Source organism: Arvicanthis niloticus, chromosome 2 (genome assembly GCF_011762505.2).
Source record: "Arvicanthis niloticus isolate mArvNil1 chromosome 2, mArvNil1.pat.X, whole genome shotgun sequence".
Lineage (NCBI taxonomy): Eukaryota > Metazoa > Chordata > Mammalia > Rodentia > Muridae > Arvicanthis > Arvicanthis niloticus.
The window spans coordinates 113,567,247-113,592,229 of record NC_047659.1 but is presented as its reverse complement, the minus strand read 5'-3'; the positions used below and the strand labels follow the sequence as shown (position 1 = coordinate 113,592,229).

Sequence of the window (24,983 nt, the reverse complement as noted above, 5' to 3'; positions counted from 1 at the left end):
AAAAAAATCAAAATTCCCTTAAGGCTCTTATACCAACCTGAAGAAAATAGTAATATCATGAACGTTAGTCTCAACAAGCCAGACTTGGGACAGAGTCTAGCTTAATCCATAAATCATCCTTCACCCAAGCGCTGTGATCTGTTACTGCATTAAGGCTGATAAATAGTTTTACTTGGCCAGTGAGTTTCTGATGGTCTTTGGGGAAAGGCCAGGATCAAATAAACGACAAATGAAGACTCTGTCACAGGACCTGGCATTTAGAGGGGCTTAACTAATGTTCATTTTCTTCCTGACACCAATATCCTCACAAGGGAAAAGATTTTCAAAGCTTGAGCAATAATTTTTGTTTTCTTCCTTTGTCATGTCCAAATTGACAAAATAATCTCACTTCAGAAGCATTCTGTCTCCCTGTTTTGTCTGAATAAATCTATGCCTTATGTAAGTCAGCAGTTTTTAAAAATTATATTCAACTCTTTCATATAGTCCTTGATATGTCAGAGTCTATTGGAGGTTAGTCAAAGTTTTTGTTTTATTTTTTTTAAAGTATGGTACAATTCCGTTGAACATGGCAGTTGGTGGGAAACTTGCAGACTCTAGCAGTTAACTCTGAATTATAGAATCAACTACTGTTCAGTAAATTGCAGGAAAATAGAGGATAATTCCCCTCTCAGTGAAAGATCAGAACATGGCACTGTTTCTACTGAAAGTACTTATCGCTACTTCATTTTCTTAGAGTTACTCTTTTAAATGTCTGTCTTTCTCCAAAGCAAGAAGCAACAGAGGGAACTAGTTAATTCTTCCCATGTGCTTAAGGCAGAAGGACTCCAGCCTCCTCTGAATGCCTTCTGCATCTGTCTTTGTGAGTAGAAGACCACTAGGATACACCAATGACTCTTCTGGAAAGCCTTTTTTCTGGCATGTTCCTTCTATACCCAAAGAAATCACATGTGGGGCATAGTGGGGAGGACACTGAGGCTTGTTCTAGTTTTCTAGAGATCCGGGTTGAGCGTCAGAAGCAGTTTGCTTGATCATATACTTCTATTGTCTTCATTTTATTTCCTGTCTCTTTCCTACCTGTCTACTGCTGCTTTCTGAAGATCTCACTCAAGATTCAAAGCCCTTTCAGACAAAGTGGCCTGACCCAGAAGTGGAAGAATTCATCCTTTTCTGCCTAGGTGAATCAGATGGGGCGTGTTATAACTGCAGTGTCAGACCCCACCCCTTGAATCAGATAGGATGTGTTATAACTGCAGCGCCAGGCCCTGCCCCCCCCCCAAATCAGATGAGAGGCTTTATTACTACAGTGCCAGTCTCTGCCCCCCTGAATCAGATGGATTGTGCTTGTCTCAGACCCTGTACCCTGAATCAGAATCTTTGTTTTTACAAATCTATTCATGACTCAGAGGCAAACATATGTCTGGGAATTGCCTTCCATGCTTCCTCCCATAGCTAAAATTAATGGGGTATGGTGGCACCTACCTACAATCTTTACACTCAAGGAGCTGAGATGGGACTGACGACTTCAAGGCCAGCTCTGGCTGTAAGAAGTTTGAAAGCAGCATGTGCCACATAGGGAGATGGTGTCTCAAAACCAAACTCTGTGCAATCTCCAGAAAAATGAGGGAAGTCTGACTTCGAGGCTTCCAGGTGACTTCCCTTTGCTACATATCTTTTTACTTACTCATCCGAGCTCTGTCTTTTCATTGTATTTCATTGTTAAAATACATTCCAGACTTTAAAGCCCTGACAGGTTCTCCCACCTCCCACCCCCATTCAAAACATGGCCATTAATCCCAAAGATAGCCACATCATTTGGGGCAAATAAAAAAATTCATTTTGAATAGAATTTCCCCTATTTGTTAAAGGAGGGGTTTGAAGACAACTGAGCTCTGGTCTGTCATGTGATTACATGACTCCAAGTCCCCAAGTTTTGGTCTCCTGAGACATATAGTTATTTCCAAGGATAGTTATCTGGTAGGCTGTTGGAATCATGGCCTTATTTAGCTTCTTCCCCTTATTTTATTTCTTGGAACTTCCTGTTCACACTGTACCTGAGTCTGTCCCTGTGACTTGCTTTGTCCTACAGACCATAACAAACATGGCACAAGCAATGGCTTGATTAATGTTAGCGTCCTGGGGTTTGACCTTTCTTACTTCATCTCAGAAGACCGTGGCTATGGGTCAGTAAATAAACCTGGGCTCATCTGTTAGAGACGTACAGTTTATTCCATAACTTCCCCAGGCAACAGGAAGTACAAGTGAGGAAACCTGGGATCAGCACCTGCTGACTGTGTACATGAATGCACCAAAAGAGAAAAATCGATGTGCCCAAGTGAGCCCATCCTCCTTGCTGACCTAGAAGACCAAGAACTAACAAGAACTTGGGTTATAATCCACCCCACCTTGATGACTTGTGAAGTAGTCAAGTGTGATGTGATGAAAGTTGTTTGCCTTCAATTATCCATTCTATTCCTCACGGGAGCAGAGCACAGTAACTGCTTATAGGGAAATTATTGGGGTATAGCATGAAAATAACAAGCCTGTTTTTATTATCAGAAATTGGAGCTCTCCCTCATAGCTGATATTTGTCTTGATTCCTTATGATTAATCCTTGCTTGTCTACACTCTATTAGATTAAAAAAATTGCTTCTTTATCAAGCACAGACTCAGAAATGAGTCTTGGACCTAATGAAATAGAGTATTCCTCTTCCTCTGTTGAGTTGAGCGGAATGATCCTGACTTCTGTTGTGACTGTGTATTTGCTCATCTCTTGAGGTTCTCATTTAACCCAGCAGCTGTATTCTTTTCTGTCCCTGGGAAATGACAATAGAAACAAATATGGCTTGGTATCCCATTCAAGGGCTGCTGAAAGCGGAGACCGGCTTTGAAGAACCCTGGAAACCTTTGACATTTTGTAGGCATTCAGGCAGATGGTAGTTCTTGGCTAGAACACTCTGAGGTACTACTGGCCACAAGTGACTTGGGGTCACATTGTGTTGAGAAAATGACAAACATATTCATTGTTTCCTGACTTACGTCAAATTGAACCAAACCATCTCCCACACTGCTGTTAGAGCCACTTGACATTACCCAGCTCATATACAATCCAGAATCCATTCTGCCTTTTTGACAGGGGCTGGTAATGTTCTTTTCCAGCTATATGGATTTGGGGAAATGGGAAACGTGATGACGAGTAGACCTCAGTCTGTTCTGATTTCAAACATTTATTAATCAGAAGCCACTCAAATCCTGCATCTCCCATGGAGACCGTGTAGAACTTCACAGGGGTGGAGGACAATGAGTACCAGTTTAAGGGCTGGGGTTTACTTGAGCACATTACAAATGGAAATGGGGCTGGACCTGGTGTTCTGAGTTCTGTTGCTTTGGCATCTGGAACAGTGTTCCAGCTTGGAGCCTACTTTAAGTACACAACACAGCATTGAGACCAGAATGGCACATCTTAAAACATATCCTGTCATCTGCCTAAGTGACCTCTAAAACCCATGATGGATACAGTAGATATTGGATATTTCCAAACAAATGTGAGTGACATGTAATATGTGAGAGGCCTGCCTGCATGACAGAGGCAGATAAACCTATTTTTTTTCTCTTCTGATTTGTGCCCTTCATCTTTGATGCAGGCTAACCTCTGGCAATTTCATTTTTATCCTTCACTGTAGCCATTTTTTTTTTCTGAATCTACATCTTGTTCTAAAAAGCAAATCATCCCCCAACCTTTTATTGGTTGTTTCTATGTTCTTTTAAAAAAGTTCCTACCCACATCTATTTGATGTTAATGCTTTATTATCATTTCAACTTCTTTTCTCTCCCCTTTCAAAGAAAGTCTCACAACTGAATGTGAAGATGCATAAAGGGTACTTGGGATGAAAGTGTCTCAGGAGGATGTGAGGGAGGGGCTAAGAGGGTTGTACGGAGCTGGGAGGATGGGTGGCAGCTGCTAATGAAAGAAAAAAGGACTTGTAATAAATGAAGAAATTTTACTATTCTCCAAATTCCACATTGTCAAGAGGGAGCAGAACTGGCCAGGAGTCAGCATGGAGCATTTGAGAAGTTATATCAGTCTATCTGTGAAGAGTTTTGGGTGACTCTAACCAACACCAGATGTCTATCTGCAGAGTTCACAGGATGTTAAGTGAGGAAAAGAGTCACCCCTCCCACATACATACTCACACAGCTCTTCCTCACCCCTCACTGTTTTGTGCTGAGAATAGTGAGTAAGATTGGACCTCAGTTTCATTATGGAAACTTTGGAGGTTGAAATAAACAAGAGGCTAAGATCTGCCCAACTAAGATTAGGTAGAGATCAAAAGGAAGATGGGAGCAAACGGAGCACGAGGAAGAAGAAGGTGAGGGAGAGGAGGGGTACAATGGATAGTGTCCAGCAGACAGGGAGATGACATAGCAAGAGGGGAGGATGTGACACTATCACTCAGTTACCTGGGGCAAGAGAGGGAAGTGAGAAAAGGGCACTTCAAGAAACACTTTTGTTAGTATTCTTTGAGAGGATTAAGAAGTACCAGAGCTTTATTATTATTATTATTATTATTATTATTATTATTATTATTATTATTATTTATTATTATTATAACTTTTGCCTGCTGGGCCAGATTATGAAGGACCCAAGAATGACTTAACAGAAAAATCTCTACAGATTTCACTCTCAGAACCTAAATGTCACACCGCAGTATCCGGTATCACACCAGCAACAAACACTTCACACGTTGAAATATAGAACACCCAGAGGTGTGGAGAAAAGCCAGTACCATTGGTTTATTGTTTGGGGATTCTAACTCACTTGTGGGGGGAGGGGTGGTGGTGGTGTATGTTATCTGTGGGCAAGACCATCCTGATTCCCAGGAAGAATGCTAAGGTGCCACCATTCCAGATAGTCTTATAAAATCAAACCATTAATAGAATTCGAGAACAAGTTGTGTGTTGTGTGTGTGTGTGTTTGTGTATGTGTGTCACAGAAAGCTCTGGTAAGGGAGAAAGGAAGGGAGCCAGAGTTGAGACATTCAGGTGTGTTTTTAAACCTGTTTCCTGAAGAAAATGTAAAAGTGCAAGCTGATGTGGGATTCTACCTGAATATGCCATTGAAACTCACATGCTGAAGTTCACACTCACGTATATACATGCTAAAACATTTGTGTGACTTGGCCAAAGAACTGCATGGGTGCCACCTTTTACTTGCATTTGCTCAGCTCTTGGCCAAGTACTATGCAGATGGAAGCAAGAGCATTGATGTTTGTGGGAAGGAGCTGTGGGTGTCTAAGTCAGGGTTCCTATTCCTGCACAAACATGACCAAGAAGCAAGTTGGGCAGGAATGGGTTTATTCAGCTTACACTTTCATGTTGCTGTTCATCACCAAAGGAAGTCAGGACTGAAACTCAAGCAGGTCAGGAAGCAGGAGCTGATGCAGAGGCCACGGAGGGATGTTACTTACTGGCTTGCTTCCTGTGGCTTGCTCAGCTTGCTTTCTTATAGAATCCAAGATCACCAACTCACGGATTGTACCACCCACAAGGGGCTCTCCCCTCTTGATCACTAATTGAGAAAATGCCTTACAGCTGGATCTCATGGAGGCATTTCCTCAAGGGAAGCTCCCTTCTCTGTGATAACTCCAGCTTGTGTCAAGTTGATACACAAAACCAGCCAGTACAGTGGGGTTGTTAATTTATGTATACCAGAGCAGGGGCCACAGGATTAACCCTTACAGGAACTTCAGAAGACACCAAGCCTGTAGCTGTGGACAAGGGTGGGTAGATATACAGAAGGGGCTGCAGAAACTTCCACGGAGACTCTGAGAGTAGTCTGGTGGCTTTCTTCACTAGCTTATTTCAGAAAGGGCTGGGAGAGTGTATCTAGCATCTCTTACAGAGATCTTGCTATCTCTGTAAGAAAGTCCTCCCTAATGTCTATTCTGAGACCTACCCATGCACTTTAATAATCTACACACTCTAAAGAGTGACCCTGGGAACGCAACAGGAACCTTGGACATAGTAAGTATGTAAGGAACCACTCTTACCTTAGTAAACATTTAACAAGCTCCGATCACATAAGTGGCCTAGATAACACTGTGAAAATCTAATCTTTAAGGTCAGTGACTAGCAGACACTGCAAGATTGGAAAGGGTCTTTAAAAAAAATCAATAGAGCAGATCAATATTCTTACTAGAGATGTAATTTAAAAAAAAATCATTCAGAAGTAACATTTGGTATTGATGGGTTTATCTGTCTTAATGTGCACTAAAAGAACAAACAAACCCACCTTCTTGCCAGAAACCAACTGGAGCCTTACTTTGGCCACTTCTACATACCCAAGCTTTACTTTGGGCCACTCAGAGCACAGGCCAGGTAATGCCTGTTTAATCTATTACTTTGAAACCCATGAGATCCCGCTGTGTCTGTTTCTTTCTCATAGGTTTGGAGAAAGCTTGGCCTAGCTTGGAGGTTCCCGCATGGATTCTAAATTTGAATCTAGCATCATTTTCAAGCTTGACCCTGTGCTTCCCTGAATATTACTAAGTTGGGACCCAATGGAACTCAGAATAAACCAGATAGTCAAAGCAAGTCAGTTATCCATGAGTTGCTGAGTGGTCCTGTCTCTTTTTTTCAGCTGAAGTACTCTTTTTGAGGGACTGAGTTCAAATGTAACGCTGCTGTTTGTGATCTTTTGCACCCCCCCCCCCCGACTCCCCTGGGGCACCGCAGGTCAATACAGTAATTCAGTGTCTTCCGGGTGAGGTTGGGTTAGGGTGTGAGGCTTTGGCCTGTTTCTCTCTGGAAAGAGCCACTTAGCCTTGGGTGGAAACAAAAGCATGTCATTAGTCATTACTATCTCGGCTGAAAAATGGAGTTTCCAGAGTTTGCCTTGTGCAAGCGAGCTATTCATTTGCAGTCAGGTACACATGATTTGTGTCTCATTTATCTGTACGGAAATGCTCGGTAAATGGGCTTGGGCCGGGAGTTTTCAATGGGCTGACCAAACAAACATCCACCCTTTTATCTTTCGTCTGTGCGCATCAGCATTAATGTGAGGCTGCCATTAGCGGTAGTTGACTTGCTGGGAGAAACCTTAGAAATGATGGCCCATTGTTGCCTGAATCACCCAGCAGTGACCCAGAAAGCATCTTGGGGGGTCTCTCTTCTCCCCAGGATGCAAATAGACTGGGGAGGAGATTGGTGAGGAGGAGGGAGTGGGCTCCTGATCCCTGCTTTGCTGGCCTCTCTGCCTCCTCCACAGGGTCAGCCTCTCTGTAAGATCTATGTCCTATTTCTCCTCTTGGCCCCGACGTGGATAGCAGGCTCTCTTGGGCTAGAAATTTTGAGTTGCATTTGGGGTTCTTTCTTGGGTGGAGGAAGGCGAGCATGTCTCTGAGGGGACAATGTGACAGAATTTGAGGAATAGCTTGTGCTTTCCTGGAGCTCTGGGCCAGCTACTGGCTGCCCAAGGCTCTCAGTCAATTGACATGCCGTCACCTAAACAGAGATGTTCTCTGAGCAGAACATATATACTAGTTTGGGATGCAAAATGCCTCACTAACAAAAGTTTTAGATGAATATTATGCTGAAATGAAATGTTCTGAAACTCTCTGTGTTAAAATGAAAGTGTTTAGAGATACTGGGGTAAATTAAAGGCGTTATAAAAATTACATTGTAATGATGTTGTCTCAGCTTTCAGAATATGGAAAATATGAGATCATCCATGTAGTTCCTTTGGTAATTTATCCTGATGAATTCAGAGAAAACAACTTTCATTATGCTAGTGACTGCAAATCTCTGTCTCTCTGTCTCTCTGTCTCTCTCTGTCTCTGTCTCTCTCTCTTTTTAAGAAAATACGGTCAGTATTTATTTATGGTGAGAGTCCAAAGAGAGAGTGGTGGGCAGAGTGGGGTTTGGAACATAGTAATCGTATGACTTTTTTATTTTAATGTTTACATTTATTTTTATGTATGGGTACTTTGTTTGCATGTCTGTGTACCAGTTGTGTGCCTGGAACCTGTGAAGACCAGAAGGGACATAAGCATCTGAGCCCTGGGACTGGAGTTACAGATAGTTGTGAGCCACCACATAAGTGCTGGGAAGCAAACCTGTGTCCTTTGGAAGAGCAGCCAGTGTTTTTACCTGCTGTGCCTCCTCCCCAGCCCTTAAAATCCCAGTTTTTGAGTTCTAGACACAGAGATGTTCTCATTCCACTTCCTAATTTAATTGTAGTTTTTTTTACTTTTTTTTTTTTTTTTTTTTTTGAGGCCTACTTGGTGGCTGTTGCCAAACTAGCTTAGAGCATACTGCATAGTATCCCACTGCACCACGATGACCTCTCTCCCTCTCCCACAGAGTAGAAAATTCCAGTTGGGGCCAGTTTTTTTTTTTTTTTTTTTTTTTTTTTTTTCTGTTGCTGTTGTTGTTGCAGTTGTCTTCGTGGTGTTCAGAGTTTCTGCTTGCCCTTGAGTTATCTGTTTGCACACTCCCTGCCTCAGATTCTCATTTATTAAATGTTCTAATATTTGATCTGCTGACTGGGTAGCACTGATACATGGATCAAATGAGTAATGGAGCTGGGAACATATTTAAAATTATTAAATGGTTTTAAATGAACATGTTAATGGCACTCAGTCTGAGAGCCAAGAGGGCTTATTTCTTAGGAGATAACAGAGAACATTAGTGGTCTACATTTTAATCTCTTAGGTTCTCATCCCTGTTGGTGCTCCTCCCATCCCTGTTGGTGCTCCTCCCATCCCTGTTGGTGCTCCTCCCATCCCTGTTGGTGCTCCTCCCATCCCTGTTGATGCTCCTCCCATCCCTGTTGGTGTTCCTCCCATCCCTGTTGGTGCTCCTCCCATCCCTGTTGGTGCTCTCACACTATTGCAAAAGTTGGGTTTGGCAGCAGAATTAGGAAAGAATAGAGAAGTGACTTCTGAGTTTTGGTTTTAATTGATTTAACACTGATATATTATTAAATGTGTGTTTGTCTATGTTTGTATGTCTGTGTGAGTGTATGTATGTGATTCATGTGTCCATAGGTGCCAAGAGAAGTCAGAGAAAAATTCAGGTAAATGTGAATCCCCTGACATGGGTGCTGGGACCTGAACCCTCTGGTCCTCTGCAAGAGTATCACATGCTTTTGACTGCTGAGCCACCTCCTCAGCTCCAATTTCTGAGTTTCAAGGTCCTTAAAATCTAGTCTTTCAACCTGAAAAATGAGAAGCTGTCTTTCAGTGTCCCCGCTTTTTAAGCAACCCTTGATAAAATGACATGTTTACAGCCACAGGAGAGAGTTCTTAATAATAGAGACTGCAGACCACAGCAGTTGAGCAATAAAAACAGAATGGAATATCTTTTATTGATCTGACACACCTGTTTAGTAAGCCTTGCTCTGATCACATGCTGCATGAAGAAAAGGAGAAATGCTGTCCCTGTAGAGCTTAGGAGTGAGCTAGGTCTAAAACCTTTTAGGGTATATGCTGGTTATAGAAGAGAAAAAGAAAAAGCAGTATTCCACAAGCTCACCAGATCCAGGTTGGAGTGGCTGTTTTATGTGCAGTTAAATAAAAACATAACAAACACCACAGCAAAAACAAATAAAAATCCTAACAACAACAACAACAGCAGCAACAAAAACTTCCAATCTCTTCTTTTTCTTAGGTCTGGGTTCCTTGAAGGGTACATGATTTTGGAAACAAAATACCAGGACCAGAAGATGTAGGTTGTTGTCCCAGCCCTATATATCTGTTTTATGCTGTATAATAAAGGGCTGTCCATCACTGTCAACGTGTCCAAGATACATCCTAACAGTGGAGAACTTCTTCACACTCTCCCAGAATGAAATGATAAATCACCCACTTTGAGATTCAGTCATCTACATGTTGGGTCACCTTGGGAGACCAGCAGCTTACAATGCCAGTCAAATTGCATAGCCTCACACCCCCTCTGCTAATCTTAATGAGATAACAAGGGTCAGGCATTTAAACTCTCAGATAAAAACAGATCCATGAGACATTTGGGCTATATTTATCCGGGATTGGCAGGAACTAAATTACTGCATTCACATAATCTGCCCCACCCCCACGGAATTAGAACGTGCCTAGTCAGTACTTATTGGATTAAAACATTAGCTGTTTTCAACAGAACAATCTCCAAATCCATTATACTACAGAATAGAAATCAACCTGTTCTTGAAGGCCAAGTACTTTCATTGTGATGTTCAATTAACAGGCAGTTGTGAAACTGGAGGGTCTCAAAGGGCACAAACACCTCAAGCTGCTCTCGTTGATGCGCCTTTCCGATGGATTTTATTTTTATCTTTTTTCATCTTCTTTCTTAGCAAGACTTTATTCATTTTTTCCATAAATATTTCTTTATGGTCTACTTGGTGCAGGTGCTGCGTATGTGAGCCCCTGGCCACAAAAGATGAATGAAGCAAGGTCTTGGGCTCCAGAAAGTTACTATGTGGTCAGGGAACAGTCCACTTTTGAGACTTATACTTCAGTAGAAAAAAAGATGAAGGAGAAGTTTGAATATGCAGAGCTTGTAAATTCATAGATTGGCAACATTTGTTTTTGGCAATTCAACAATCAAGATAAGATGAAAACGGCAAGTTTTCAGCAGTGTCATTGTGATATTATTATTTATATTTCAATAATAGACTATTAAGTGGTTGGGGATATCAGATAATAAAAATCTGTATTTAAAAGAAATACCGTGTTTATTTATTTATCAAAAGCATTTTAACCCTTTTGGTAAGGACCAAACTTCTATTACAGCATCCAAGGTCTGTGCTTGTTATCACATGGCCATGGCAAATGTCATCAAGGGGACAGTGTTGATGATGGGAAGTCTCCTGTATGGTAATCAGGGGAACGACTATACAACTGCGGCTTCCCACTTAACTCTTCTGACCAGGATGAGGAGACTGCCTTGGCTGAATGGAGTCTCATCTGTTACCCCTACTCACCTTTGCAGTCTTTGCTTTCTCCTTGATACCATGGTCTATTAATTAGTTCATGGTCCTATCAGTGGAGAACCTTCCCACTGACCCAGTTCACACCTGGCCTTGGGTTAGGCAGCAGAGGTTGCCAAACACATAGACAGGATATGTCACCCATTATTTATATAATTCCCCTTTGCCATGTGACCTTTCAGCTTCTCCAATTGAAAGGCAGAGTTTTATCTCCTTCCCTATAATTTGGTCTGATCCGATCACCTGCTTTGATGTTAACTGCATTCTGGAATCCAGAAGCAATGGTGTGCCTGTTATAGCATTAGCTTTGAAGAGATTCCCTCCGCTCCATCCCCACCAAGACTGGGATCTTATTCTGTTACTAGGTTGGTCTAGCCTACAGGAGGATGAAGGTCCACAACCAGAAGAGCTGAGATCTGAATTATCTCATTTGAGGTGCCCCAGATATTGAGGATTTTGGCTAACATCAGCAATAAGATTGCCTAAGTGACTCAGAGCTGCCCACAGATACACGAGGAAGCTACTCACCTGAGCTCATTTGAAATCACTGCCGTGTAGAAGAGTTGACTAAAGAAATCATTGTTTGAAGTGATTATGTTTTGGAATAGTTTGTTATACAGCAGTACCTATCTAATACATGAGCAAAAACCCCACACTTGAGCCACTGGCCTTTCTACTCCTAAAACACGACTGATTTGCTCTTGTTAAGAGGCTTTGAGATTTCTGTTTGCATTGGTCTTTCCTTGGAGCTTTGTATGTTTCTATCTTTTTCGGAGATTCGGGTTTTAGTTTAAATGTTGACTCTCTGGAAAGACCCTTCCCGGCCATCTCCCCTAGTGATGGTCCACCACACCATGCAGCTCTAGCATTCTGCATAGCATCTGTTATCTCTCCATCATTTCTACTTATTGCTTTCTTTTGATACCGACTACGTTGCCTAATTATTAGACTATTAGTGCCATGAAATCAGGGAGTTGGCTGCATCCTGGGCCTGGACAACTGCTGGGACATGGCAGGGAACTTAATGAAATGACAAGGAGATAAGAGGCCCTTTTCAACTTGGTGCCATCCAGTGGAAGCCACATGTAACTCGGGGGTAGTTTTACCTCCTGTACTTACAGAGGTTTTAGTGGTCTAGCCCTGGCTGTCTCTTAGGCTGCTTCTACCATATCTACCATTCCATTTTGGCCACACCACGCTGCTTATCATCTTGTGGAACGGCCAGTGACCCCTAACAGTGCTGTTCACTTGAGAATGGCCATGGACATGTTCCCCTCCATTCCTCAAGGCTCTCTCAGCGGCACTTTATCTCCTCTCTCCAATTCTTTCTGGTCACCAGGGAGAATTAATTATTCTTCACCTATATCTTCAGAGCTCATAACAAGTGTTTCTGCGATAGTCTTGTCCATTAGCCTTAGAAGCTATCAGCTGGAGACTGTTCCTTATTCTACAACGTATTCTCAGTGTTAAGCAAGAGACTCTACCCAAATTTGCCAAGCAAAATAAGTTAAAGTCACTGAAATTACTCTGCATGATAATGGGAATTATAATTGAAAAGATGGAATAACTTTGCAACTTAACATGGCTGGTGCTGTCGTTTCTAGGATGCCCTAGCTAGACAGCAAGTGAAAGCAAATTTGCTGCTCACATCTTCTCCAGTGGGAAGATGAATGCATCAACCACATCTAGACTGCTTCCCTCCGAAATTAGGTACCTAAAGGAAAGAGATAATATTTGGATTTGAAAGCTTTTTCTAAATACTAATATATTTTCAAGAGGGTTTTTTCTTCTGTGTTATGACTTGACAAATACTAACAAGTAGTAACTTAACAAATAGTAACTTAACAAATAGTAACAAATAGGTCTAGCATTAACTGCTTCAGGAGTACTATCAACTCTGAAAGAGTTTCTACATACTTCATTATGTTATCATGAGCTCTTTATATAGGGCATAAAGATTCTGGAATCACTAAAAACATGTTTCTATTAATAAATCCAATAGTTAAAGCATATGGAGTAATAACAGGAAGTGGAGGGAGGAGGGAGTTGCCTGGGTGTTCCTGGTGTGCTGGAGAGATGGGAGAGGAACACTATTTCATTACCCATCCAAACTTAAAGCAAAGATAGACCAAGTTATCTCATGCTTGGGTCATCCATTGTTAACGGACTCAAATGGTTCTCTTTGGGTAAGTGCTGCACTTGCTCTCAGCCCGCATGTGGGCTCCCTTGCCAGAGGCCTTATTTGTGTGAATTTCCTTTCCACACTCACATGCTCACTGTCAGTGATGAACCAGACAAAAAAAATCATCATAGCATAACAACTTCCTTACAAACCACCAGCACACACTCAAGGAGCCAAAGTTATTCTCACAGCCATTGTACAGATTGCACTGCCAATTGTCTGGGTGGAGGGAGATAGGACTGCATTTGCCCACATGACTGTGTTAGAAAGCCCTATTCAAACAGTCTATCTTAATACATTCAGTACTTGGTACCAAAACACAGCTCATGCAAATTCTGCCCTCATTCTGGGAGTAACACAGTTGCAGAAAAGATGGTGGCATTCACAGAAAGAATGCCTAGCAAGGACAAAATGCATCCTGCTCAACTTAATCACAGCGCTATTCTTCCCAGTGTTTGCATACATGGCCCAGTGCTAACCCAGCTATGGTTTGATTAATTACCCATTTAGAAATTTAATAACGCTTCTTGTTTATTTATTTATTTAACAGAGCCTTAATGATGGTCTACTCTTAGAGATGTCATGTTAAATGGCATAACGAATAAAATAGGCTAACAAAGAAACAAAATAGGAAAAAAAAATACATTAGTGGCCTGTGTTCATTTTTATGTTTTAGCTTTATTTCCTGAAATCATACTGTCTGGATTTCATGCTTCTAATGTTTTTAAATTAAATTTTCACAATGACCCTTGGAAGGAGCTAGTTTTATTCCCAGTTTAAAGCTGTAGAAACTGCGTGTTCTCTCATCTGTGGGAGATAAACATTAATCTGAATGTGGAGTTGTGACGTCTACAAACTGGGAAGGACTCAGGAGAGGAGATAAGGCCAAAGTTCTATAGTAGGGATGCAGGCCCATAATTCCAGCTGCTTTGTAATTCTAGCTGCTAAGGGAGCTTTTTCAGAAAGGTCACATATTCAAAGCCACCCTCTGCTGCAGCATGAATGCAAGGCCAGCCTGGGCAACAGCACAATACCAATCTCAAAAAAAAAAAAAAAAAAAAAAAAAAAAAAAAAAAAAAAGTCAAAAGAGGGCTGGAGTTATAGATCAACAGTGGAATGTTTTCTCAGAATGTGTGAGGTTCTAGGTTCCAGCCAAGTATTGTGATGGTGGTAGTAATGGTGATGGTGGTATTGTTTTTGATGGTGGTTGTGGTGGTAAGGTGGTACTGGTGATGGTAGTTGTGGTGATGGTGGTGGTGATGGTACAGTTGTTGATGATGGTGATGGTAGCGGTGGTAGTGATGGTAGCAGCTGGGGATATGTTCTAATGTTAATAGAGAAGAGGGGAGCCCAAAGACTTTCTATATAAAGAAATGAGTAGATGGAGAGCCCTTGATTTGACCAGTATACTCTGTTTATGTGTGAACAACAATGTGTGCAAATATTTACAATTATTACAGGTGAATCAGAATTTAAAGCAAAGAATTAAATGAGCAATTTAAATCGTATGGCTGGGACATGGCTAAGCTGAGGTTGGGAGGCCAAGGTCAGGAAGCCAGTGTTGTCCTGCCACAGGTACATGCTTCTCTTCTCCACCCATTCTCTCAGGAAACTCATTTAGAGGCGCCAGGGGACCAGAGACATTTTCTTGTTGCAAACAGTTTACCTTATACCTCTTTCTTTCTTCTTTCTTTCTTTCTTTCTTTCTTTCTTTCTTTCTTTCTTTCTTTCTTTCTTTCTTTCCATTACAGAAATGTAATGCAACCGTTTCTGCTTAAAATGCCAAATAGTCTTGGGATACAGACATCTGCTTAGTGTTGTTTATAAAAGCAGTCCCTAAACTCCTGGAGCATAAGATCGTTCTCCTGACTATTGTTTCTATATATTAATAGGAACATTTTGGAGAGTGCTGCTTTGATATAATTAGTTTTCAATGGAGCAGAAACTGTACTCACTCTTAGAAACTTGGAAATCTACCAATAGGAAGCCAAAAACAGTACCAGGAATAAGCAGGAAGGCGATGACTGGGATTTTGAAAGAAGATTGAGGTGGCAGGGGTCTGAGTGGAGCTCTGGCACACCCAGATGGGCTATGACACTTGACTTGCAGAAACAGACACTGCAGAACAACACACAGCAGGTATCCAGGACAGAGTAGAAATAATTATTACTGCTCACACCGTTGTTGTAATTCTTGGACACTGCAGCTTCTATTCCCACTGTTCTCATTCTCTCTCTCTCTCTCTCTCTCTCTCTCTCTCTCTCTCTCTCTCTCTTAAAACTTTTGCTGTTTGTTGTCAGTAGCATGGGTGATAGTGATCATAACAGCTATGTTTTATTGAATGCTGTGCACCAGGCTCTATTTCAAGTGTTTCACATATGTCTCATTTAGTGCTCACTTGACTCTCTCATAGTATGATAAATACTGTTATAATCTGTACTTTGTGACTAGGGAAACAGTCATGGAGTGTCTTGGTAGGTATATGGTCCTGAGATCAAGGGTTGAGATGCTTAAATCTCTGAAGCAATGACTAAGTCTGGACAACACTGAATTTACAGCCCTTTTATAAAAAGATGTGTAAGTTGGCTGAAGTATGCAAGCACACAGTAAAGCTTCCATGGAAACTATCTGAAGTAGATAAAGCTAGCCCAATGTTCCTACAGTAGCCCCTGTGTATACTATCAGAAGATTCTACTGCTTATAAACTAGTAACTGTTATCCCTATTCACTAAACAAATATTTATTGAGTGCTTAGCCCATTCCAGAATGCTGTTATAGGGATATATTGAAGGGAAATCCAGCATCCGTATCATCATGGAATCAATTAGGTGTAATCTGCACTGACCAAATAATTACACAAATAAATGTACAATTGCAAAAGGACATAAACACTGGGTATAGTTTTTATCATTGTCAAATCCCATGCAGTGTGCTCCCCGACCCTAGCAACTGACTCCTCAAAAACATAAGAAATCATGGAGTAAAAAGGCCGTGGCTTGAAACCATCCTTTTGCAGATGCATTTTTTTTCAGCTGTGTGAGCAAATAAATTAATTTTCATAAGGACACAGTAAGTTATTCAAGACTCAGCATGCTTTAAGTCCATGTCTGTTGCCAGTGTTAGAAATTTGAAGTCTTCAGTTCCTATTCCCCAGTTCCTAACACCCTATGGCTTTCCTGTTTTCCTTTCCCTCTAGGTCAGGCCTGCATGCTGAGAGCCCTGCTTTTACACTGATTTCTAAAGGCTTGTTTACAACATACTCTTCACAAGAGAGGGGGGCTTGTCCAAAATGCTACTAATGATGCCTTTGTTAAGTTTCCCGGAGTCCTTTACTTACTCTGCTGGGTCACTTCTACAGTTCCAAAGTGGCATTGATGAAGGATGTTCTAGGACCTTGTGTCTTTCCCATACAGAGCTAGAGTTCCACAATCTAGAGAGTATGTGGCAGTCTAAGAGGCTGCTGGGAGGCCTCCTTCTGAGGCGACTTATGCCTTTCTGAGAATAATTCTGGTAGGCACTTAACCTGTATTTAGGTAAATTCAGTATTTGTTGTATTACTATGAATTTTGTTTAAAAACTCTCATATTAGTTATTAAATGAAATAACATAAAAGTGAAAAATGAGAAATGAGGAAAGGAAAATTATCTGTAACAAATGAGGCACAAAGTCCGACTTTCTCCTAACACCTTGGGCATGGAGTGTCCACTGTTGAAACCCACCCCCCCTCACCCCCCCGCTTCTGGATGTTTGTGGGAACGAGTACATGGCACAGAGAAGGAGATCCCTGCTTCTTACCTGGAAAAGGGCTGTGTGCCTTACTTACAATCATGTTTCTTCCACACCCTGCAGATAGCCAGGACCCTTCCCAGAGAGTGGGCATGCCCTCACTAAGCTGGCCAGGCCTTGGGGAGATTCATCTTAATCTTATCAATATCACCTAGAAGCAGGTGCCCACTGCTGCACAGACACTTGACTATGGCCAGGCACAGATGGCTATGCTGGGGAGATGGGGTTGTGGAGGTCTAACGAGGGCAAGTGTAGGCAATGGACCACAAGGACCCTGGATGGGCTAATCCAGGAGGAAGGAAATAGGCATGCCTCAGTTGTTTGAGTGTTCCCCCTGGCTTCTGTACAGGCAATATCAACCCAGAACGAATCAGATTCTCACCTGTTTTTCCTTCTCTGGGCCTGAAGTAGGCAGGAAGGATGAAGTATCCCTGGATTGCCCGTGAGGGAAAAACAGAGGCAGCCTAGACACTGAGAAGACCAGGTTGTTGTTCCAAAGAGTCAGAGAGCTGATGCTGTACACAAAAATAGACTTAGAGCTAAGAACAGGAGGAGGAGGAGTGAATGTTTGTCTTGTCTCCAGTGAGATCTATGAGCAGGGCTGAGCGTTCCCCAGAGAAGGCGCTGTGATGTGAGGGAGGACTAAGAAAGAACATAGAATTATGAAGCTTAAAACTGCCATTCCAGAAGAATGTTAAATTATAAGGAAAACTGGATTAGTGAGGGAGAGGTGGATTTGAGAAATCATTCCAGAATGTCCTTACATACATAAGAGGAGGTTATGAGTGTTGTAGAAGGAAAGAAGCTGAGAAGAGTGTTTACTGGTACCTAGCACCATAGTAACTCCTTCTGTGTCAGGAAATTGGATGCAATTCCAATCAGAAGCCCCAAGAGATTGAGTTTTGAAACAGGATAACGTTGCTCCAGAGCTCTTCTGAGAGAGTAAATGAACAAGGAAAGGTAGTAAGATGGTTGTTACAATACAGTTGAAACTCACAGAAAGACTAGTACAAAAAAGGCTTAATGAAATAGGACATCAACTCTAGAAAGCAGCCTTTGTGTTGAGAAAAGGGTGTTTTGTAACACAGACCAAAACAAATCCTGATGGATTAAAATGATCACGGGTCAAAATACAATTTGATATAATTAAGAAACTATTTAACCTTAAGGTGGAGAGGTAAAAAATGATAGAAAACATGGAAGAGATTATGCAAAAAGGAAATCAGGCGTTGTAAATTAGCTAAGGTATTTATGCTGTCTTAAACAGTATAGACTGTAGGATGTACAATAGACACGAAGACAATCCATAGCAAACGCGATATTTTAGAGAGGAGAACAAATAAGATAAGGACAGGCAATTAGCAAACAGGGGTTCAAATGTGCAAACCAACAGAGAAAAACATCTACCAGCAAAGTCTTCTCACGAGGAGAAGGGTGGATGATTGACTGAAGCTATCTGCTACCAAGGAGCTGTCCACAAGGGCATTAAGAAGATATGTGCTAGCACCAGGAGCTTTGAAAGCACAGTTTTGTCTTCAGCAAAGGGTCTGATTAAAGAAAAATTATTTTAAATCACTTTATAGCCAGTCTAAGAATAAATGACAGTTAAAAGCCTTAAGATTGAGGAGACGGAGCCTGGAGATGATGCTGTGAGAAAGTCTGCTGTGTACGCATAAAGACCCAAGGTTTGATCCCTGTACCCACATAAAAGGCCTGACACACTCACATGTGCCTGTAACCCCATCTTTAGGTATGTGTAAGGGTGCAGGAAGTTTGCCCAGGCTTGCTGAATGCCAATGTAGCCATAAAAACAAATTAAAACAAAAAAAAAATGGTGAACTTTAGATTCTGCTAAAGAGCCTATCTCTGAGAAAGGACAAAAAAGTGATAAACTAGCCCTCTGACATCCTCCTGTGGCCTTCACGTGCATGCATAGGCATGCACACTCACATATGCTATATATACTACACACACACACACACACACACACACACACACAAGAGCAAGGGTGGTAGTATTAACCTATTCAATAGAACTACTTACTGTACGACAAGGTAACTGTTTTTAATGACAACAGATAGTGCCGTTGGGTTGCTAAGAGTAGATTTTAGGTGTACATATTTTAAAAATGTTACTATATATATTTTTTTTAATCAGCAAGAGAAAGTGTGGGAAGGACATTTTGGTGACATTTCTTCAGTCCTAAAGTGTAAGATTTCACTTCTGTTTTCAAGTTGTCTGTACCAGAGCTCCTAACAAGCTAGTGCACGTTTTAAGATATCTGACTCCTTGCTTCCAAAGATTCTGCATTTGCTATGTAATGTTTGACCAATTGCTGATGGAAGATTATCACACCTGGAGTGTAAACGAGACCAAACTGGTCCCCTTTGTATTTATATATTTAAGTAGATTTCTTAATAGACTAAATAGACTAAATAGTATTTCACCATTCACAAATAAATATCACCATTCACAAATGTGTCCCCAGTTTCCCCTGCCAAGGTCCAAATCCTGGTAAGTATCATGTGCCACAAATGGTTGCTTACCTCTAAATATTGAGTTGTAAATGATAAACATATACAATTATATCTACCAATTTAAACAGCAGCCTTAGCACAAGCCTGTCAGAGATACGTGATTCATTTCTCAAGGAGATGATTTGAGCTCTGATGCCCTCTCTTCTCTCTACCTCAAATCCTATTGAAATAGCAGAGGCATGTACATTAAAAAAAACATCTGTAGCTGTGCTAGAAACCTGCAAGTTTACTCCTGCACAGACTGGGCTGGGAGAACTCTTGGAAGATATGAACAGATGGTGTCAGGGTGAGCAGATTGAAGCCTAAAATCTATGAGCAGTTCCACCAGGTCAGTGTTAGACGTGTGTCAAAGGTCATTTGTAGGCTCCCTCTACTTAGTCTCTATTTTTCCATTTCATTTTTGTAGTTCTAGCTAAAAATGAGCCTGAGACTTACATTTGATATAGTTGATCATCTCACACTTTTGAAAGGAGTCAGAGAGCTTCCGGAGTCATCTGGTTCCTGCTCAAAGCCCCTAGCACTTGCTTTTATTGTGCTAGGTCTCTCCTCCAGAGAACCTGATTCACTCAAGCAGCCTGTGGTGGTTTGAATGAGAATAGCCCCCCAGAGACTCCTATATGAATGCTTGGTCCCAGCTGGTGGGACTGTTTGGGAAGGATTGGGAGGTGTGGCCTTGTTGGAGGACATGTGTTATTGGAGGTGTGCTTTGAGGTTTCTAAAGCCCACATCATTCCTTGTTAGCTTTCCCTCTCTCTGCCTGGTGTCTGTGGATCAAATGTGAGCTCTCAGCTACTGCTCTAGCTCCATGCCTGCCTATTTGCCATGCACTCTGCCATGATGGTCATAGACTCACCCTCTGAAATAATAAGCCCCCATTAAATGCTTTTTTAAAATAACTTTTCTTGGCCATGGTACTTTGTCACAGCAATAGAAAAGCAACTAAGCCATAGCCTTTCTGTTGTTCTTAGCAGGCACATTTCTGTCTCCCAGCCTCAGAAGCTGGAGCAGTGAACTAGACAGGCAGCAGGTCCTGAGGGGCTGGCATGGCTTTTAGTTCATGCCTGTGTTGTCCTGGGACAGGATCTTTGGTGGTACCATCTCACCTGGCTTGGGGAGGGGCATGATGTAGCCACATTTATCATTATGGATGTATTTTAATTTTTATTCATGGAAATTAGGTAGATATCAGAAGAATTATGGATATAGCTGTGGATAAAAACAGTTGGATTGAAACAATACTAAAATGAGCAGAAGAATAAACGGTGGTAACGTGTTGTGGTGGTGTGCTGCAGGCCCTGCAGTCACAGCCTGGGTTAGCATCCAGAGTCTGCCCAAACAGTGCTAGCAATAGCTGTGCATGTTGAAGCCTGGGTTCCCTGTGTGAGCATACACACTCATTAAAGACAAGTTTGACATCTTGAACTCCTGATGGCACCTGTGTGGACCTCACAGAAGCCATTGAATGATCAGGAGAAGATTTTCATGACATTGGATATTATCAGTGAAATTTGAGGGCTATATTTCCATCATGCTATGAGGCAAGAAACACACAGGGAAAAGACTCACAGTAAATATTTCAGTTTGGACTGTCAATGTCCCTCCAAAGCCATGTGTCACTGGCTTGGTCTCCAACCTGTGGCACTCCTGGGCCATGGTGGAAACTGGAGGAGGAGGGGGTCTAGTGGGAGGAAGTTAGGTTGCTGGAAGAACACTCCTGAAGGGGAGCTTGGGACCCTAGTTTCTTTCTGTTTCTTTTGCTTTCTGGATACCGTAAGGTAAGCAGGCTTCTTCAACCAAGCCATCACCACGTCATAGGCCTAAGGCAGCACAACCAAGAGTCCATGGACTGACATCTTGGAAACTATGAGACAAAATAAATGTCTCTTCATCTTAAGCTGATTATCTTATGTATTTCATTAAAGTAGTCAAAAGAAGACAAACACTGGTATCCTACATTTAATTTTGTAATAAAATACACTGTTAAGAACTAGATTAATAGGTAGAAAGATGAGTATAGCAAGCTTCCCTAACAAGGCAAGGAAAGAGAAAGATAAAAACGGAAGAAAGCTCAGAGGAATGGAGATGAGGTCTGGAGTGTCTTGTAGCTTTATAAGAAGAGTGTAAGAAGGAGGACAGACCACAGGAGATAGAGGAAAATACACAAAACATTTTCAATTTGCTGAAACATTTTGGTCTTTAGGTTGGGCATCCTTACTGACAATTAACATTACTAAAAATGTGAAATCATTTCTGAAATTCTAGGAGAAAGAAAAAGTGCTATAAGCTTCTAGAGAAGAAAAAAAAATACATCATAAGGGAAGGGAGGGCCACAGCTGGGGGCCCAGGGCTACAAACTCAGGCTGAGGCAGGGGGATCCCAAGTTCAAAACCAATCTGGAAAACTTAGCGAGACTTTCTCTACAACTAAAACATAAAAGGAAGGCTAGGAATAGAGTTATTCATATAGCCTAGCATGCATGAGGTGCTGGAAAGGGTCCTCACTGTTATCTAGAAAGTTCAATGGAGGGGGAACCAAATGGGGTATCTCCAGGGCTGGCTATTCCTCGGAAGCACCATGTCAGGAGAAAATGGAATGCAGTCTGCAGGCTGACAGGGAAGTAGACTGCTGCTACTGAATTCAATTTGAAGCCATTTGACCTTTGTATGTGAGGGGAGGTTGAAATAACGTTACTTATCCCAGCAAGGAACCCAGAAAGGGGAAAGGAAAGGCACCTAAAGAACATGGAGGTCTTACGTAAGACTAACACAAAGGGAAGTGTCAGGTGAACACTGTGTGTGGACAGAACCAATGTGAAGGCCTGAGGTGTCCCCACAAAAGCAAATGTCCTCCCCTTAGATAAACAAAAGCAAAATCTGTCACTAGTAGGATAGAGCAGCAAGAGGAAGGATTCTGGGAACAAATGCGAGAGCTCAGACAGTTCTGGTGGTGCTGGTGTCAGGAGAGACACAGGGAAGGGCCCTGAGGAGATACAGAAACATTTCATATTGTTTAAAGGAATATGCACTGAAGAAATCTGGCTCCTACAAATCTGTAAGTAACCATCACCTATACAAGCAACAACTTCAGAACACACACAGCAACAGCTCTTGGAGGTGAAAGGAGAAATTGGCAGGGCATCAATAAGAGCAGACTGTTCTTTGAGTAACAGGCTGGGCAAGAAGGGCAGACAATGTACCTGCACATAAAAGATGCAGGCTTTAAAAAATTCTCTAGGAAACAGTGCAACTGGGTAGCAGAAGCCATGCATTTTCTTTGAAAACCCATTTTAAAAAAAATAACCACAGACTACTTAGAAAGGAATAAAAATGGAAGCTCTTATTTTAAAGCCTGGGACATGAATCTGAATCTTGATTCAAAGAAGACATTTTAAATCAAATGCCATATGTTAATAAGATATAAGTAGCTTCTATTACACGTGAAATAACACACTGTTAACCCAAGAAATAAAAAATAACAATTCAAAGACAGCAAGGAAATGACATTACTATGATACAAGAAAAAAAGGAAAGAAAATCTTTTCTCACTACAAAGTGTGGTGTCGATTAAGAAACCAACTTTTGGTGCTCTGGATGGCCCAGTTTAATAGACAAGCCTCTTAGGACAAAAACAAGGAAAAAGAAAAATGAGATTTATACTTTATCAGCCGTGAATGCCGTAGTTATAGATAAAGAAGGGGTTTTTCAATAACGAAAGCCACGAAATACAGATTTGCGGCAACAAATTTGACCAGAGAGATGAATATGAAGTCTGTAAAGACTAGAGAAAGGAACAGAGCTGGACCAAGCAGCGGGAGCATCTTGAGCAGTCAGCATGCTTGGAAGTCAGGAGAGGTGAAGGCCAGCTTCCAGAGGAAAACCCAAGTGTCTTAGCTATTTGTTTATTTATTGGGTGTTGGGAGATTGAGCCGAGGGCCTCAAGTCTGCTAGGTAAGCAAGCACTCTGCAGGTGAGCTATGTCCCCTGCCCTTGCCCAGCTCATTTAAAAAGGTCTCTCTGCGCTGTCTGGTTTTTTTTTTTTTTTTTTTTTCTGTTTAAGATGCTGAGAGGCATCCGGAGCTGCAGAATGTTTCCATTCCTGTTTCACTCCTGAGATAAATTCTGACAAAAACGATACTAAAACAAAAACCTCTCAAGAATATAGTTTTAAAAATAAACTTTATTTTTAAAACATGCAAATTAAAAAAAAAAAAGAAAAACACCTTGGCATTAACCAGACCCAAAGTCTTAAACTTGTAAATAAAAACCTGATTAAACCAAATGTAAGGATAACAAAAAATAATCTCACAAACATAAGATTTAATCCAGTAACTTGGGAACCATTTTCATATAGGGACACCTAACAGTGTAATATGCTTCACTACATTGATGGTTTAAAAGGACAAAGCCATATGTGATCATGTAGCACAGATGATGTATGTGACAGTGTTTCCGTTTTTGATAAATAGTCAAACATAAAAACCTTTCAAAACATGATAAATGGTGTTTTATTAGAAATCAAACACAAGAACAAAACAGAGGCACTCAGGAAAATCACACAAGGAACGGCTGCTCCCTCTGATGGCTACTGTTCTTTTTCTCTTGAGGCTGTAGTCAAAACTATAGCAAGAAAAATGCATGTGATATGAATATTACAGAAGATATGTCAAGTGATCATTTATACTGCTTCTGAGTTTCTCCCTTGAAAGTGTATGTGCTTAATGGCCTGTTGTAATTAATGGCAGCTCAGCAGGATATAATAAAATTGACATTTAAAATTATATAGTTAGGTCGGGGAGATGCCTCAGTGGGTAAAGTGCTTGCACAAGCTTGAGGATTGGGCTTGGGGTCCCTACTAACACTGTAAAAAACAGCCAAGAATAACATCAGGCATTTGTAATCAATGGTAGGCAGAGACATGGGCTCACTGGCCAGCCAGCCTAGGCAATTGGTGATCTCAGAGACAGGAGGATCCGGGCTCACTGGCCAACTGGCCTAGGCAATTGGTGAGCTTCAGGTCCAGTGAAAGACCCTGTCTTAAAATGGAAGGCAGAGAGGGATGGAGGAAGGAATCCAACCTCTGTACAAGAACACAACCTCTGTACACACACACACACACACACACACACACACACACACACACACAGAGAGAGAGAGAGAGAGAGAGAGAGAGAGAGAGAGAGAGAGAGAGAGAGAGAGAGAGAGCAGAACAGATTACATAGCTTTCCCATGTATTAGGGAAATAATCTTGAGAACAACAATATCTTCAATAGCAACTCCACTATGAGAGTCTGGGAATAGAGTCACAGGGATTATGTAAGATACTAACAGAGAGACATCTAAAAGTCTCCTGACAAAAGGTATGAATAAGATAATTCAGGACTCATTGTGATTCAAAGGGACAGCCCAACATGCTGGGGTTTCTGCTTTGCCCCTTCCAATGTCTATAAGTTTAATGAAAACTACACCCAAATATGTTGTTTAAAACCCTTTGTACATGG

At 41.5% G+C, this 24,983-nt stretch overlaps 1 protein-coding gene and 1 long non-coding RNA gene across 2 annotated transcripts in view; both read right to left on the bottom strand.

Moving 5' to 3' along the window:
- The window catches only part of Pcsk2 (proprotein convertase subtilisin/kexin type 2), a 248,531-nt gene that overhangs the window by 151,497 nt on the left and 72,051 nt on the right, over positions 1-24,983 (bottom strand). The window lies entirely within an intron of this gene.
- On the bottom strand, positions 9,332-17,729 carry LOC143441451 (uncharacterized). Its single transcript, XR_013108851.1, has 2 exons — positions 17,332-17,729; positions 9,332-10,504 (listed from the first exon to the last, which is right to left on the bottom strand). It is a non-coding gene; the product is annotated as an uncharacterized LOC143441451 (long non-coding RNA).